The sequence below is a fragment of the Somniosus microcephalus genome, chromosome 26 (genome assembly GCF_052327205.1).
Source record: "Somniosus microcephalus isolate GS21.2 chromosome 26, FLI_Smic_1.0, whole genome shotgun sequence".
Lineage (NCBI taxonomy): Eukaryota > Metazoa > Chordata > Chondrichthyes > Squaliformes > Somniosidae > Somniosus > Somniosus microcephalus.
The window spans coordinates 42,586,442-42,602,497 of record NC_141012.1 but is presented as its reverse complement, the minus strand read 5'-3'; the positions used below and the strand labels follow the sequence as shown (position 1 = coordinate 42,602,497).

General features: G+C 45.6%; 1 long non-coding RNA gene across 1 annotated transcript; it reads left to right on the top strand.

Moving 5' to 3' along the window:
• The first annotated feature begins 264 nt into the window (after positions 1-264).
• On the top strand, positions 265-15,581 carry LOC147100422 (uncharacterized). Its single transcript, XR_015073733.1, has 5 exons — positions 265-3,220; positions 3,822-3,859; positions 4,394-4,438; positions 13,568-13,612; positions 15,493-15,581. It is a non-coding gene; the product is annotated as an uncharacterized LOC147100422 (long non-coding RNA).
• The last annotated feature ends 475 nt before the right edge of the window (positions 15,582-16,056 follow it).

Below are 16,056 nucleotides of genomic sequence, written 5' to 3'. Positions count from 1 at the left end.
TCAGTCAATCCCCTCATCTCCGGAATCAACCGAGTGAACCTTCTCTGAACTGCCTCGAGAGCAAGTATATCTTTTCTTAAATATGGAAACCAAAACTGTATGCAGTATTCCAGGTGTGGCCTCACCAGTACCCTGTACAACTGAAGCAAGACTTCCCTGCTTTTATACTCCATCTCCCTTGCAATAAAAGCCAAGATTCCATTGGCCTTCCTGATCACCTGCTGCACCTGCATACTAACCTTCTGTGTTTCATGTACCAGGACCCCCAGATCCCTTTGTACTGTAGCACTTTGCAGTTTCTCTCCATTTAGATAATAACTTGCTCTTTGATTTTTTCTGCCAAAGTGCACAACCTCACACTTTCCAACATTATATTCCATCTGCCAAATCTCTGCCCACTCACTTAGCCTGTCTATGTCCTTTTGCAGGTTTTTTATGTCCTCCTCACTCACTGCTTTCCCTCCCATCTTTGTATCGTCGGCAAACTTGGATATGTTGCACTTGGTCCCTTCCTCCAAATCGTTAATATAGATTGTAAAGAGTTGGGGTCCCAGCACTGACCCCTGCGGAACACCAAAACAAGGAATGGGAGTCTGTGCCTTCTGTTGCCTAGGCCCTAAGATCTGGAATTCTCTGCCTAAACCTCTCCTCCTCTCTACCTCTCTTTCCTCCTTTAAGACGTTCCTTAAAACTTACCTCTTTGACTTAGCTTTTGGTCACCTGCCCTAATTTATCTTTGTGGCTCGGTGTCAAATTTTTTGTCTTATACTCCTGTGAAGTGCCTTGGGACGTTTTGCTACGTTAAAGGCGCTATATAAGTACAAGCTGTTGTTGTAAAATTTGCCCACGGACGAAAATGTTGCGCTGAAAGGAGTTTGTGGCCCGCTCAGTACAAAGAGAAAATAAGAGGGAACATTGAGATGTAGCGTACTTGGATTTTGAGAAGGCATTTGATAAGGTGTCACGAGACTGGTTAGAAAAAAATTAAGGCATATGGTACAAGAGGCGAGGTAGCAGGGTAGATAGAACACTGGTTGGCAGAGGGGAAACTGAGATGGGGTAAATGGGCGTTGCTTGGACTGGAGACGGGCTGGAAAGTGGTGTACCCCAGAGCCAGTGGTAGGCCTACTTTTATTTTTGATTTTATATATAGATGAGTCAGACTTGCATATAAGTAACAAATTGAGATTAGTTAATCACCTAAATGGGGAGGGGCTTAGCAAACAGTGAAGAGGACTGTAAAAGATTTCAGGAAGATGGGTTGGTGGAATGGGCAGACAGGTGGCAGATGCAAGTATGAAAACTGGGTTAATTTAAAGAGTCTTTAGATAATTTAAGGTGGATAAGTGTGAGGTAATACATTTTGGAAGAAGAAAAACAAGGAATGGGAGTCCGTGCTTAATTGAAAGAAGCTAAAGGTCAAATGGTCAGGGTCGTTCTGAGGGATGGGAAGGGGAAATGATTGGCCCAGTGAACGATGCTCTGTAGTTCTTGGAAAGTGGAAGCCGATTTCTCATGGGGCAAGTCTTCAGTGGAGCTCAAATGGAAACTTCAGTGGAATTTTAGGAAATGCTAAACGGGATATGATTAAAATTGGGAAAGGGTAAGAATGAAAACTTACTTAAATGGATCACGCTGATTGAATAGAATGTCCTTGTTTTTGTACTTGTCAGAGGAGGAAAATATTTATGTATCTAAAGACTCTTTAAATTAACCCTGTTTTCATGCTTGCATTGGCCAAACTCATTGGTCAGGTGCCTGGCCCCAGCCCCAACCGTTAAACTGGCCAACTTTCACAAACTGGAGAGGAGAGACAATTTAAAAAGTGCTTTTAATCTAAGATTCCTGTGTAATTCAATATGTTCAGAGTTGGGCATCACAGCGGTGTTGGAGCTTCAGTGCACTGCCATACAGACCTGGGGCCCAGGCTCCGCCACCCAGAGTTCTCAATCTCTGCTACTGGGAGGAGGCAACCAGCAGCCATATGCTTCCTTACAGGCAGAGGGACAATCAAAGAGCATCTCTGCCCCTAACCCCGCAGAGTTTCTGTTTTTTTTCTACATCTACCAGTTTTGATATAGAGCAGGCGCTGCCCATATGTGTTCCTGGCAGTAAGACCCAATCTGTTGGGAACAGGAGTGGGCTATTCAGCCCTTCGCGTCTGTTCCGCCATTCAATGAGATCATGCTGATCTGTATCTTAACTCCATCTACCCGCCTTGGTTCCGTCACCCTTAATAACCTTGCCTAACAAAAATCTCTCAATCATCATTTTGAAATTTTCAATTGATCCCCAGCCTCAACAGCATTTTTGGGAGAGAGAGTTGTGGATTTCCAGTACCCTTTGTGTGAAGAAGTGTTTCCTGACATCACCCCTGAACGGCCTGGCTCCAATTTTAAGGTTCTGCCCCCTTGTTCTGGCCTCCCCCACCAGAGGAAATCGTTTCTCTCTCTCTCGGCTCCTTGTGAGGGGCTCGACATTTAATTGTCTGACTAACTGACTCCACTTACTTGTGCATGGCAGCCATTATAGTTCAGGTAAGGTGACAGTCCTGTGTGGGGTTTTTTATTTCTAGTTTTCCTGAGGTTTTTTTTTAGCATAAATGTTGAAGTTGTAATTCCCCAATTTGCTTCACTTGGTGTTTTTTTTCTCCACAGTGGAACTTTTGACAGGTGAGACATGGTATATTTTGATTGGTGTCTAAGTGTCAAGTGGCCAGTTGTGTACATTATGCTTGGCGTGCTGCGCTCAAACCAGCGGCAATTTCCCATGATTCTGTGTATGTCAACTGATTAAGTGTAGCAGTTTGATTGGTTAAAACGTACCTTGTGTAACACTGGATACAGCAAGTTATGGACTTCTTAAATTAAAGGGAAATCGTCACCAAATTGGGACGTCACATTTACATGGCTTACATGATTACTGAACATGTAAAAGGTCAGTGTCAAAACTATCTGCTGTTATAGTAGATGATTATGAATGGATTCCTCTAGTTTGTAAGCTTGCATGTGCACTTTGTGGCATGATCACTCTTCATATCACAACCCGAGCCAACTTAAGCACACGTAGGTCCCTAGCTGGCATCCTAACTGCACACTATCCAGTATAAACATTAAGGCAAGGGTTTGGCATAAATGACCCTACATTACTCGTCCTGTTCTTTTCTATAAAGTGGGGTTCCCTGAAGGAAGATGAGGATAACCTCCAGGTGACCAGTTCAGTAAGTTTCATCATTTTTCTGATTTTCTTTAATCAAAATTTAGATTAACTTTCTTCTTCTGTTTCCTCCAAGCTACCAATACTTCCTGCTACTTCACCCTCCCTGCTGGGGTGAAATTATGACTCGCTGCATAGTCTCCTCCTCTAGCTCCTCCCTCCTGTAGTTTACAGACCTTTAAACCTAAGCTCTGGATCACCTCATCACTACTTCTTGACTCTATTGGGGTAGATTTTGACTGAATGGAAATCAAAATCGGGGGAGATGTAAAATGTGCTGCCAATTTGCTGTCGCCTGTTGTATACTATCGCACAAAGTCAAAATCTACTCCATTGTGCCTTCTCTCCTAATCTTTTCAACCTTGATGGTGCCCAGCACAATGGGCCTTTTCCTGGGTTTCTCAGTGGGTGGGGGGGGGGGGGGCTGGTGGCATGGTGTGTGTGTGTGTGTGTGGCGATACGCTTTCAATACAGGATTGCTTTTAACCTTCCCCTAGCATGGATGGTTAAATATATTGAGCAGATCGCAGGAGGCTCAAGACTGTTATGTCAATTGCATTGGGAATTTCTGGCTTACAAAGTCATATTTTTATTTTACTCCACAGGAAAGTTCCTCTGATGATGAAGAAGAGGCTCAGTCAAGGTATAACAATTGGATATTGAATACAGCTAACAGGATTTCCAACCCTCTGCTGATTTTATATTTCTTTCCCAGTACAACTGCGTTTGGCCGGGTGGAAATTGGGAACGTGCTCTGCCATGTCCCATATTTATGTTCCCCCATTTACCGCGGGCAGTGCCAGGCTGAATATCCTCTGCCCACCCATGTATGGACAGGTGTATTGTGAGCAAACTACATCCTCTAACGTATTTCCCTTCATTTGCGCCTTGGCTCAGCTGGATGCCACAGACAACACCTGGCCATTGCTGAATTCTGCCCCTCTACTCAGCCAGACTCCCGGTGGAGGCCAGGGAAGCCCATCAAACACACGTTAGTGTCTTGGAAGCCAGAAGATCAGGAGCCTGTCTTTATAATGGGGGAGCAGCTCCATCCATTCCTGAGATGTGCTCCAAATCTGCGACCGTGTCGGCAGCATAATAGCGGCAATATATTGACAGTATATTTATGGCAATATCTTATTTGCAAATTAATTTCTCTCCTTCGTTTGATCGCTAGGATGCCAATGCAATATCCCACTGGATTGGGCCACCAGCAGAATGGGTAAGAGAAAGTAGAAGCGATTTGGACTATTTTTTTCTCTCTTTTTCCTCTTTCTCTGGATCCATAAGTGGCTTGCCTCCATTTGGTGCTTACTTCAAATCAAATCAAATCAAATCAAATCAACTTTTATTGTCATTGTTAGTGCACAAGTGCAGTACAACGAAATGTAGGCTTGCGGCTCCCGAGAGTGTACATTTAGATTAAGACATTTAAACATTCAACATACATTTGGCTTGTAATACATTAAAATAAACATAACCATAATAAAGTGCATTGGCAGATGTGCAGGCTTTAGAGTTTATTTGTGGAGTTCAGTAGGATGACAGCCCTGGGAAAGGAGCTGTTCCTAAATCTGGTCGTTCGGGTGCGAATGCATCTGTAGCGTCTCCCAGATGGCAGGAGGGCGAACAGACTGTGGCTGGGGTGGGTAAGGTCTTTGATGATGGACCGTGACCTCCGTAAACAGCGTTTCTGGTATACGTGCTCTATGGTCGGTAGCCGGGTGCCGGTAATGCGTTGGGCAGTTTTGACTACCCGCTGCAGGGCTTTCCGGTCATAGTAGCTACAGCTGCCATACCATACTGTGATACAGTTTGTCAGGATGCTCTCTATTGTGCAGCGGTAAAAGTTAGAGAGGATCAGGGGTGACAGGTTACATCCCTTCAGCCTCCTTAGGAAATATAGGCACTGCTGGGCCTTCTTCACCAGAGAGGAGGTATTGAGGGACCAGGAGAGGTCTTCCGTGATGTGGACTCCGAGGAACTTAAAGCTGTCCACCCTTTCCACCACAGCCCCATTGATGTGAATGGGGGTGTGACTTCCGCCTTTAGACTTCCTGAAGTCCACAATGATTTCTTTGGTTTTCTTGATGTTCAGGGCCAGGTTGTTATCGGCGCACCACTTCACGAGATGCTGGACCTCCTCCCTGTAGGCTGACTCATCGTTGTTGGTGATCTGGCCTACTACCGTGGTATCATCCGCAAACTTGATGATGGTGTTGGAACCATGAACAGCCACACAGTCGTGGGTGAAGAGGGAGTAGAGGAGGGGGCTCAGCACACATCCTTGTGGGGCCCCCGTGTTCAGGGTCAGCGGGGGGGAGGTGTGGTTACCTAATTTGACAGACTGGGGTCTGTTTGTTAGGAAGTCCAGGGTCCAGTTGCAGAGGGAAGTGTTCAGGCCAAGAGTTTGGAGTTTGGTGGCCAGCTTGTTGGGGACGATAGTGTTGAATGCTGAGCTGTAGTCTATGAACAGCATTCTGATGTAGGTCTCTTTACCATCTAAGTGATTCAGTGCCGAGTGTAGTGCAGTTGTGATTGCATCCTCCGTTGATCTGTTTGCACGATAGGCAAACTGGTTTGGCAAGGTTACCTTTGAAAACTCCTGCAAGAAACTTCGATGTTTGATTTCACATGCTCCCCACTGCGTGCATAAGAGTGTTGGAGCACCAGCATGTCCTGCCACCGTGATACCCGTCTGTATAATAATGCTAAAGAAAAAGGCCTGGAATTTCTTAATGCACTTTTGTTTTTAAAAAATAAGTGTTACATTTGCATCCACCATGGGGAGAGAGAGATATTGGATAGATAATGGAGGCTGAAGAGAAGTCAAACAGCTTGTTCTTGTATCCTGCCCAGGACCGAGATGGTAGAAGGGCCTCTCACAATATGGGAGCAGTATTCAAATCTTGGCTGGACAAGTTATAAAGAGCTCACAGCTGTTGAGGAGAAAAATTGTGGCGTGAAGGAGAACAATCAAGCAATGGAGATGTACAAGTTCCATTTGAGACCAGAGGAGATAGTGAGACGGATGGTATTTATACAAGACGGAATGGAGGAGTGACATTGGACAGATGGCTGCAAGTGCTAGCAGAGGAGAGAGTGCAATGGCAAAGTCTAATAGTGTCTGGCCAGCCTGGTTTCGATGACTGACTGATTGCATCTAAATCTTATATGATCTCCCGGGTTATGCTGTCCCGGGTTATGCTGTGCAAGACAGTTGTGACAGCTTGTGAAAAGCAGCTCTGGCTTTTCACTTGCTGAGTGCTAACGTGAGGACAGCAGCCACTGAACTCCTTTACCACTCTTGTGTACGACTCGGGCCTGGTTGAAGGAAATGCTAATGGGAACAGCACAACCCTGGAGAACTATAACTGAGTGGGAGGTCGCAGGCTCGTGCTGATTTCACTAATTTTGGTAAAGATGTCAAGTGAAGGGAGGAATGAAGTGGTTTCAGGGTGCAAGGGACAACAAGGATAATTGGAAGGCAAGTCAACTGATGATTCTGTGGCGTAGCTTAACACTGATGTCGGCAGATCCCAGGCACATCTAAGTTATCTCTTGCGTCAAATCTACGACTGACGCACAATTCTTCGGTCTGTATATTACGACGCTCGTCCCTCAACAAAAGCATTTTCATTATTTTACAGGAGTTGTATTGAACAAGAAACTGCCCGTTACGACCCGTCAGTGGCTACTGAGTCATTATTGAACTCGTGCCACTTGCCTCTTTATCCCCTTACAATCCAGGGTAATTCCACTGGTGGGAAATGCCCATCAACACATGTTTGGGAGCCGGCTGCCAAATTCAGTCCCTCTTTGGGGTGCGGTGGCCTTCACTATTCCGACTGCCAGCATTGGCCAAGGTGAATGCCGTTTCTTCCTGCACAAAAGCCAACCTATTCCAATATTTTGCCCTTTTAAGGGATTGCAGGGCCAAATATTCAGTGATCTCGTTTTAGTTCTGACCCAACCCACGAGTGGAAGGGCCTTGCCAATGGTGATGCTGTGAATGTGTTATAGTATGAGTGGGATAAAAAAATCATGTCTCGCTGACCTTCATAGTATAACTACCATTAAACAATGTGTGTGAGCTGAGTCATTAACAAATGTAACTTGGATAAAGCTGATGAGGGTTTATAAAGTTGCACTTGGCTGATTCAGTACGTTCGCATTCTTTTGTTCCTGCTCTTGAATTGCACCCACACTGTTGATGAAAGTCTGCTCTCTGGATGATAGAAGCCCAACATGAAATATGTCTGGGGCAGTGTCAACCCAGTTACTAGTGGGCTTGAATCTACAGCACAATACTGGCCACAGTTGCACGGACTGGGTCTAGTTTTGACATTTTACGATGAGGTGAAACGGGCGATAGCGAATCAGCACTCGGTTTTACATCTTAAAAATCAGGAGAGAATTAAGACGGGCTACTGATTCGCTATCGCCTGTTTTACAAAGTCAAAATTACCCCCATTAGCTTTAAATTGGAATCTCATTCGAGACCGCAAGGCTAGCTGGTGCGAGGATAGCTGGTGCGAGGCTAGCTGGTGTGAGGATAGCTGGTGCGAGGCTAGCTGGTGTGGAAACTGCTAAATCTTCAATGGTGAAGTTGAAAGATTTCTGGAACACTGTAGAGGGAGCTTTTCTCTCCAGCTGGTGGTTCTATACCAGGCCTGTGAATTCTCAACACCAATCCGAGATGCAAAAACATGGGAAAATGTTCTATTTCTCTCCCTGGCCCAGGGTTTGAAATTAACTGTAGTGTTTCTACTACCACCCCAGCTAACAACACACTCTGTGGAGCTTCCTGCTCTTTGTGACTCCATACAACACCGTGTGGTGCCTTTACTGCTGAGCAATCAGTCGGACCCCTGTTCAGGTCATTCCAGACATCCGAGCTAATCCATCCATAAAAAGCTATATTTAAATATCAGAAGGGCTCATGGGGTTGGGGGTAATATACTAGCATGGATTGAGGATTCCTTAAAGGACAGAAAACTGAGAGTAGCAATAAATGGATCATTTTCCGATTTGCAGGCTGTTTCTAGTGGGGTGCCACAAGGATCAGTGCTTGGGCCTCTGCTATTCACAATCTATGTTAATGACTTGGACAAAGGGACTAAGTGTAATGTATCCGAGGTTCCTGATGATACAAAGCTAGGTGGGAAAGTAAGTTGCGAGGAGGACATAAAGGGGTGAATTTTCCAGGGTGGTAGCGGGCGCGATCGGTGGCATGTCGGGTGGGAACGTTGTTATTTTTCACAGCGGGTTCCCGGCCCGCTGTCATCTCACTCCCACATGCCTTTCTCGTGGAAAGATGCATGGGAGCGTGTCTGTCATCGTGGAGCTGACCCGACCTGCAGCGGCAGGGGACCCAATTGAGATGATTATCAGGTAGTTGAGCCTTTTTTCACTGACTTTATAAAATTTTCCTGCATGGCCACGGGATCCACGCAGCTCGGGAACCACATCTTTATACCTGAGGCGGGAGTTCCGTGGCCATTGCTCCAGCTGACCGCATGGAAAATAAACCAAAATAAAAACACATTGATTGATTACATCAGCTAACAGATTGATGGAGATTCCGTTCTACTTGAAAAGCTACTGGTAAATGTTAATTCAAAAATTCCTGAAGGGATGCGAGTGCCGACGGCTCCCCTCCTACCCTGGATGGTGAGGGAAATACATTTTTCACCGGCCATTCTCGGCTGTTTCCTTCCAACTCAACAGTAATTACAGTGAATTGATCTGCGGTATAAAAAAAATGACACACCATTTAAATATGTTTTTGAGTTGCTTCTGTTCAGGTTTTTCGCACAGGAAACTGAGATTGTCCAGTTACACATTAAATCAAGTCATCAAACGTAACAATTTCATTCTCATCACTCATTCCACTGGTTCAATTTGTTTTCAGTCCCTGAATATGACTAATTTAATTTTTCAGTCTGAGACTTTAGGGTGAATTTCTGCAGAGGTTCTCTCACTTGTCCATTGTTAACTTCAACGGAAGAGTTGCAGAAATCCCAGAAACACATTGTAAGCACCACTTACACTGTCTGTCAGGGATTCCGCATCTCTTCCGCTGAACTTGCATAAGATTGTAAATCCACCCCTTTACAATTGCATTTAAAATCTGCTTAATTTTATATATTGCCTATACACACACACCTTCTATTTGTACCAGTTACTGATACAAAAGTCTGTAGATTTATGACTAAAGCACCAATAACGTCCCAATTAATGTACTTAAGGTTTTGAAATCAGTATTTGTAGGGAAATGGTGTTGGGGAAATTGATGGGATTGAAGGCCAATAAATCCCCAGGGCCTGATAATCTACATCCTAGGGTACTTAAGGAAGTGGCCCTAGAAATAGTAGATGCATTGCTGGTCATCTTCCAAAATTCTATAGACTCTGGAACAGTTCCCATGGATTGGAGGGTAGCTAATGTAACCCCACTATTTAAAAAAGGTGGTAGAGAAAAAACAGGGAACTATAGACCAGTAAGCCTGACATCGGTAGTGGGGAAAATGCTAGAGTCCATTATAAAAGATGTAATAGCAGAGCACTTGGAAAACAGTGAGAGGATCGGACAAAGTCAACATGGATTTACAAAAGGTAAATCATGCTTGACTAATCTACTGGAATTTTTTGAGGATGTAACTGGTAGAATAGATAAGGGAGAACCAGTGGATGTGGTGTATTTGGACTTTGAGAAGGCTTTCGATAAGGTCCCGCATAAGTGACTAGCGTGCAAAGTTCAAGCACGTGGGATTGCGGGGTAAGGTACTGTCTTGCTTAGAAAACTGGTTGACGGACAGGAAGCAAAGAGTTGGAATAAACGGGTCTTTTTCCGAGTGGAAGGCAGTGACTGGTGGGGTACTGCAGGGATCGGTGCTAGGACCCCAGTTATTCATAATATATATTAATGATCTAGACAAGGGAACTAGATGTAATATCTCCAGGTTTGCAGACGACACAAAGCTGGGTGGGTGTGTGTGCTGTGAGGAGGATGCAGAAACTCCAGTACGATTTAGACAGGTTGGGCGATTGGGCAGATGCATGGCAGATGCAGTATAATGTGGATAAATGCAAGGTTATCCACTTTGGTGGCAAAAACAGGAAGGCAGATTATTATCTGAATGGCAATAGATTGGGAAAAGGGGAAGTGCAGTGAGACCTGGGTGTCCTTGTGCACCAGTCGCTGAAGGTAAGCATGCAGGTGCAGCAGGCGGTTAAGAAGGCAAATGGTATGCTGCCTTCATAGCGAGAGGATTCGAGTACAGGAGCAAGGATGTCTTGCTGCAGTTGTACAGGGCCTTGGTGAGACCACACCTTGAGTATTGTGTGCAGTTTTTTTGGTTGCTTTGTCTGAGGAAGGATGTTCTTGCCATGGAGGGAGTGCAGTGAAGATTCACCAGGCTGATACCTGGGATGGCAGGAATGACGTATGAAGAGAGATTGGGACGATTAGGCTTATATTCACTAGAGTTTAGAAGAATGAGAGGGGATCTCTTTGAAACTTATAAAATTCTAACAGCACTAGACAGACTAGATGCAGGAAGGCTGTTCCTGATGGCGGGGGAGTCCAGAACCAGGGGTCACAGTCTAAGGATAAGGGGTAAGCCATTTAGGACTGAGATGAGGAGGAATTTCTTCACCCAGAGAGTGGTGAACCTGTGGAATTCTCTACCACAGAAGACAGTTAAGGCCAATTCATTAAATATATTCAAGAAGGAGTTAGATATATTTCTTAAGTCTAAGGGGATCAAGGGATATGGGGAGAAAGCAGGGACAGGGTGCTGAATTTGGATGATCAGCCATGATCTCATTGAATGGCAGAGCAGGCTCGAGGGGCCGAATGGCCTACTCCTGCTCCTATCTTCTATGTTTCTAAATGTTGTTCAGAGGGATTTGGGTGTCCTTGTACATGAAACACAGAAAGTTAACATGCAGGTTCAGCAAAAGGCAAATGGCATGTTGGCCTTTATTACAAGAGGGTTGGAGTAGACGAGCAAGGAAGTCTTGTTAAAATTGTACAGGGCTTTGGTGAGACCACACCTGGGGTACTGTGTGCAGTTTTGGTCTCCGTACCTGAGGAAGGACATACTTGCCTTGGAGGGGGTGCAACGAAGGTTCACTAGATTGATTCCCGGGATGAGAGGTTTGTCCTAGGAGGAGCGATCGAGTAGGATGGGCCTAATTTCTCTGGCGTTTAGGAGAATGAGAGGTGATCTCATTGAAACATATGACAGGGTAGATGCTGAGAGGTTGTTTCCCATGGCTAGAGAGTCTAGAACTAGGGGGCATAGTTTCAGAATAAGGGGTCGGCCATTTAGAATTGAGATGAGGAGAAATTTCGTCTCTCAAAGAACATAAGAAATAGGAGCAGGAGTAGGTCATTCGGTTCCTCGAGCCTGCTCCGCCATTCAATAAGATCATGGCTGACCTTCTACCTCCACTCCACTTTCCTGCACTATCCCCATATCCCTTGATTCCGTTAATATTCAAATATCGATCTCTGTCTTGAATATACTCAACGACTGAGCCTCCACAGCCCTCGGGTAGAGAATTCCAAAGATTCACCGCCCTCTGAGTGAAGACATTTCTCCTTATCTCAGTCCTAAATGGCCGTCCCCTTATTCTGAGACTGTGACCCCTGGTTCTAGACTCCCCAGACAGGGGAAACATCCTCCCTGCATCTACCCTGTCAAGCCCTGTAAGAATTTTGTATGTTTCAATGAGATCACCTCTCATTCTTCTAAACTCCAGAGAATATAGGCCTAGTCTACTCAATCTCTCCCCATAGGACAATCCCCCCATCCCAGGAACCAGTCTGGTGAACCTTTGTTGCACTCCCTCTATGCCAAGGGTTGGGAATCTTTGGAATTCTCTCCCCCAGCGGGCTGTGGATGCTGAATCGTTGAGGATGTTGAAGACTGAGATCGATAGATTTATAGGCACTAATGGGATCTGGGGATAGAGCAGGAAATGGAGTTGAGGTCGAAGATCTTGTTGAATGGTGGAGCAGGTTCAAAGGACCGTATGGCCGACTCCTCCTATTTCTTATGTTTTTGTGTTCTAGAATATAGGAACAGGAGTGGGCCATCCAGCCCCTCGAGCCTGCTCCACCATTCAATTAGATCATGGCCAAAATTATTAATTGACCCCCAGCCACAATGGCTTTTTTTTGAGGGGCGAGGGGGGTGTTTCCAGATTTCCACCACCCTTTGTGTAAAGAAGTGCTTCCTAGGACAGCCGGGCTCTAATTTTAAGGTTCTGCCCCCTTGTTCTGGACTCCCCCCACCAGAGGAAATAGTTTCTCTCTATCGACCCAATCAACTCCTTTACTCGTCTTAAACACCTCAGTTAGATCACCCCTTAACCTTCTATACTGACGGGAATACAAGCCTAGTCTCTGCAACCTGTCCTCATAATTTAATCTTTTTAACCCCGGTATCATTCTGGTGAATCTGTGCTGCTCCCCCACCAAGGCCAATATATCCTCCGAGGTGCGGGGCCCAGAACTGAACGCAGTGTCCAGATGGGGCCTGACCAGAGCTCTGGACAACTGAAGCATAACTTCCTCCCCTTTGTATTCCAGCCCTCTTGAGATTAAGGCCAACATTCCATTAGCATTTTAAATTATTATTTTGTACCTACCCACTAGCTTTTAGTGATTTCTGAACTTGTTCGACGCCTCAATCTCTCCACAGCTCCTAGCTTCTCACCATTTAGAAAATACTCTGATCTATCTTCGGTCTAAAGCCCATAACCACAATTTCCCCCATCACTGCCACCATAGTATCTAACTGTTACTTCAAAAATGTCAGGCATTTTGCCTCCACTACCCTATTCAGTCCATTCCACATAAAGATCCCTTCATGTGAAGAGAAGCTTCCTAAATTCACCTTCTGCAGTCTGAACTTGTACCCCCTTTTCCTGCTATTGTGTTTTACATTTATCTCGACCCTCATCCAGTGCCTCCGCAATATCGCCATGTGCTTCATGCAGAGTGGCTCGGTGAAATGCAGCGACCGTTTACAAAGCAGCTTTGAAGATTCGTTTTTTTTAATTCTGTTATGTACCTGTATGAGATTTCCTCTCAAGTCGGCTCCTTTCAAAGCTGAAAAAGCCCATGTTTCTCCAGCCTTTGCTGGTAACTCCAGCACTAGGGATCAGCCTCGTGGCTGTTGCGGGATCGGAATTCCTGATAATAAAGAATCCGGATCAGTTTGCTGTGTGTTTCGTACTCGCATGTTAATATTAACAAACCAAAGTAATTTAAGGGAAATGGTTTTCATGTACTGTTCAGGCTCTTGATGTCCTGCCCTCTCTTTTAATAATTGCAGGAACAAGCTGAAAATGTTCATTACGGCGCTGAAGTTCACCCTCCGGTGAGTACAGAAACTGCGTGCCTGTCTGTATAAGGGAGAATTTATGGACATTCTAGGCTGGATTTTCTCAATGGGGAGCTTTTGGGGGCGGGAGTCCCACTTGTCGGGTTTTAGTCCCGCCTCCATCGACTTGTGGCCAACCCGTGCTTTTGACATGAAATGTCAGCGTTTGAGAGCTCTGTGAAGCTGTCAAACAGACAATCTGTCCTCAAAGTTCAGTCCTGTCATTCAGGCTGAGTCAGAGAGCTCTCCTGAGCAGAAAGCAGAAGGCTGCAGCGTTTGACAGTTCAGCGGCCATTCTGCTTTCTGTGCCGGTGAGCTCAGGGACTCGGAGACCTGAAGGGAGGGAGCCTGCAGGAAGAAGTAAAGGTAAGTAAAACTTATTAAAACATTTTAAACACACCTCGCACACTTCCTTCTGTACACATGCACCCATCACTCACCGGGCATCTTGGTCCCTCCGACCCCCGCAGATCCACAGTTCGCCTCGCTGATCCTGGCGAGGTTCGGAGCCGTCGGGAAGCCCACACTTCAGGGCTGAAAATAGGGATTAGCCAAAAAACTGCCCGTTAACTACCCGTTAACAGGCAGTTAATAGGCACTAATGCCCTTCCCGCCTCGGGGAGGCGGCTCCCAGCGCGGGTCGGCTACCCTCCTCCTGGGAAGGTGGCACAGAGGCGGGATGGGTACCCGCCCCCAGTTTCTGCCATTTTCCTGGCAGACCTGCCTCCCCAGGGCTGGCAAAATTCCCCCCGTACACTACACACATAGTGAGACACGTGCAATACACACACACTGAGAAAAATCCAAACCCGTTGGGCCATGGTAGTGACGGCTATGCAATATGGTCGGAACCTGGGCAATTACCTGCAGACAATTATGGTATAAAATTCTGTAACAATATCACCATACTGACAGAACTGATGAATAATCCTGGAGTGTAGGAACACATACTGATCGACCTGGTAAAGTACGAGCTGAGACCGCCCTGCACAAAGTGACACGTGGGGTAGTGGGTTAGAGACCTTTTGGGGCTAAAATTCAAATCCAACCCAGTCTGATGGGTTGAGAGTCTCCTCTGTCTGCTGGCTATCAGGGGAATTTGACTTGGGCAGTCACCATTCCAGCCCACAGCACAAAACCACCCCTGCTTAACTTAGCAGTCTCACTCCGAGACCAGTGGTAGTGTGGTAGCACTCCCCTCGAGTCACTAGGTCATGGGTTCGAGTCCCGCTCCTTTTTTGATTTGACTTCACAAGCCAAGCTGGCACCTCAGTGCAGTACTGAGGGACTGTTCCACTGTTGGAGGTCTTTCGGATGAGACATTAAACTGAGCTCCATCTGCCCCCTCGGATGGATGTAAAAGGTCCCTTGGCACTATTCAAAGAACAGTCGGGTATTCTACCAGTTTCCTGGCCAATATTAACCAACATCACTAAAACCGACTATCTGACCATTGTCTCATTGCTGTTTGTGGAACCTTGCTGTGCACTAATTGGCTGCCGCGTTTCCTGCGTTACACTTCTTTGGCTGTGGAGCGCTTTGGGATGTCCTGAGATTGTGAAAGGCGCTATATAAATGCAAGTTCTTTCTTTCTGTGGTTTAAAAGTGGTTGAAAATAGTCACTTGCCTTCCACTTGATGCTGTGGGCAGTTGTTCCTCTCTAGCACCATTCCCTCATTGGCCACTGTGAAGGACCATTCAGTGGGGGGAAAAAAACCAGAACATAAATTCAGGCAGTCTGCTCCTGGGTTTATGCTTGTAATCCAAACTATGGAAATAGTGGCTATTATATTTTCCTTGGTAATTATTTTCAAGAATCCCTTTGTTTTTAAGCAATGTTGAGGGTAATAATGAGCGTTGGTTGGATCTTTTGGCAGTCTTTGCTACGGAACTGACTCCGAGGTGGAACCCGGCCAAGATAGTGGCCGAAACTCCAACCAATCCTGGCGGTAGGTGACTTTTCCTGTTGCTGGCTAAGATGGACCTGCTTTTCTCCGGCTGTCTTACTGTTTCTCCATTTCTGTGTGTGTGTGTGTCTAACTGTGCTTGCCTGTGTGTACATGTCAATCTGTTTGTAGAATCACAGAATAATACAGCACAGAAGGAGGCCATTCGGCCCATCATGCCTGTGCCAGCTCTCTGAAACAGCTATCCAATCAGTGCCACTCTTCTGTTCTTTCCCCATTGCCTTGCAATTTTTTTTTCCTTTTTCAAGTATTTATCCAATTCCCTTTTGAAAGTTACTACTCAATCGCTTCCACCACTCTTTCAGGCAGTGCGTTCCCCATCATAACAACTTGCTGTGTTTAAAAAAAATCTCATTTCCCCCTTGACTCTTTTGCCAGTTATCTTAACTCCGTGTCCTCTGGTTACTGACCTTCCAGTCAGTGGAAATAGTTTCTCCTTCTTTACTGTATTAAAAACCCCATTTAATTTTGAAC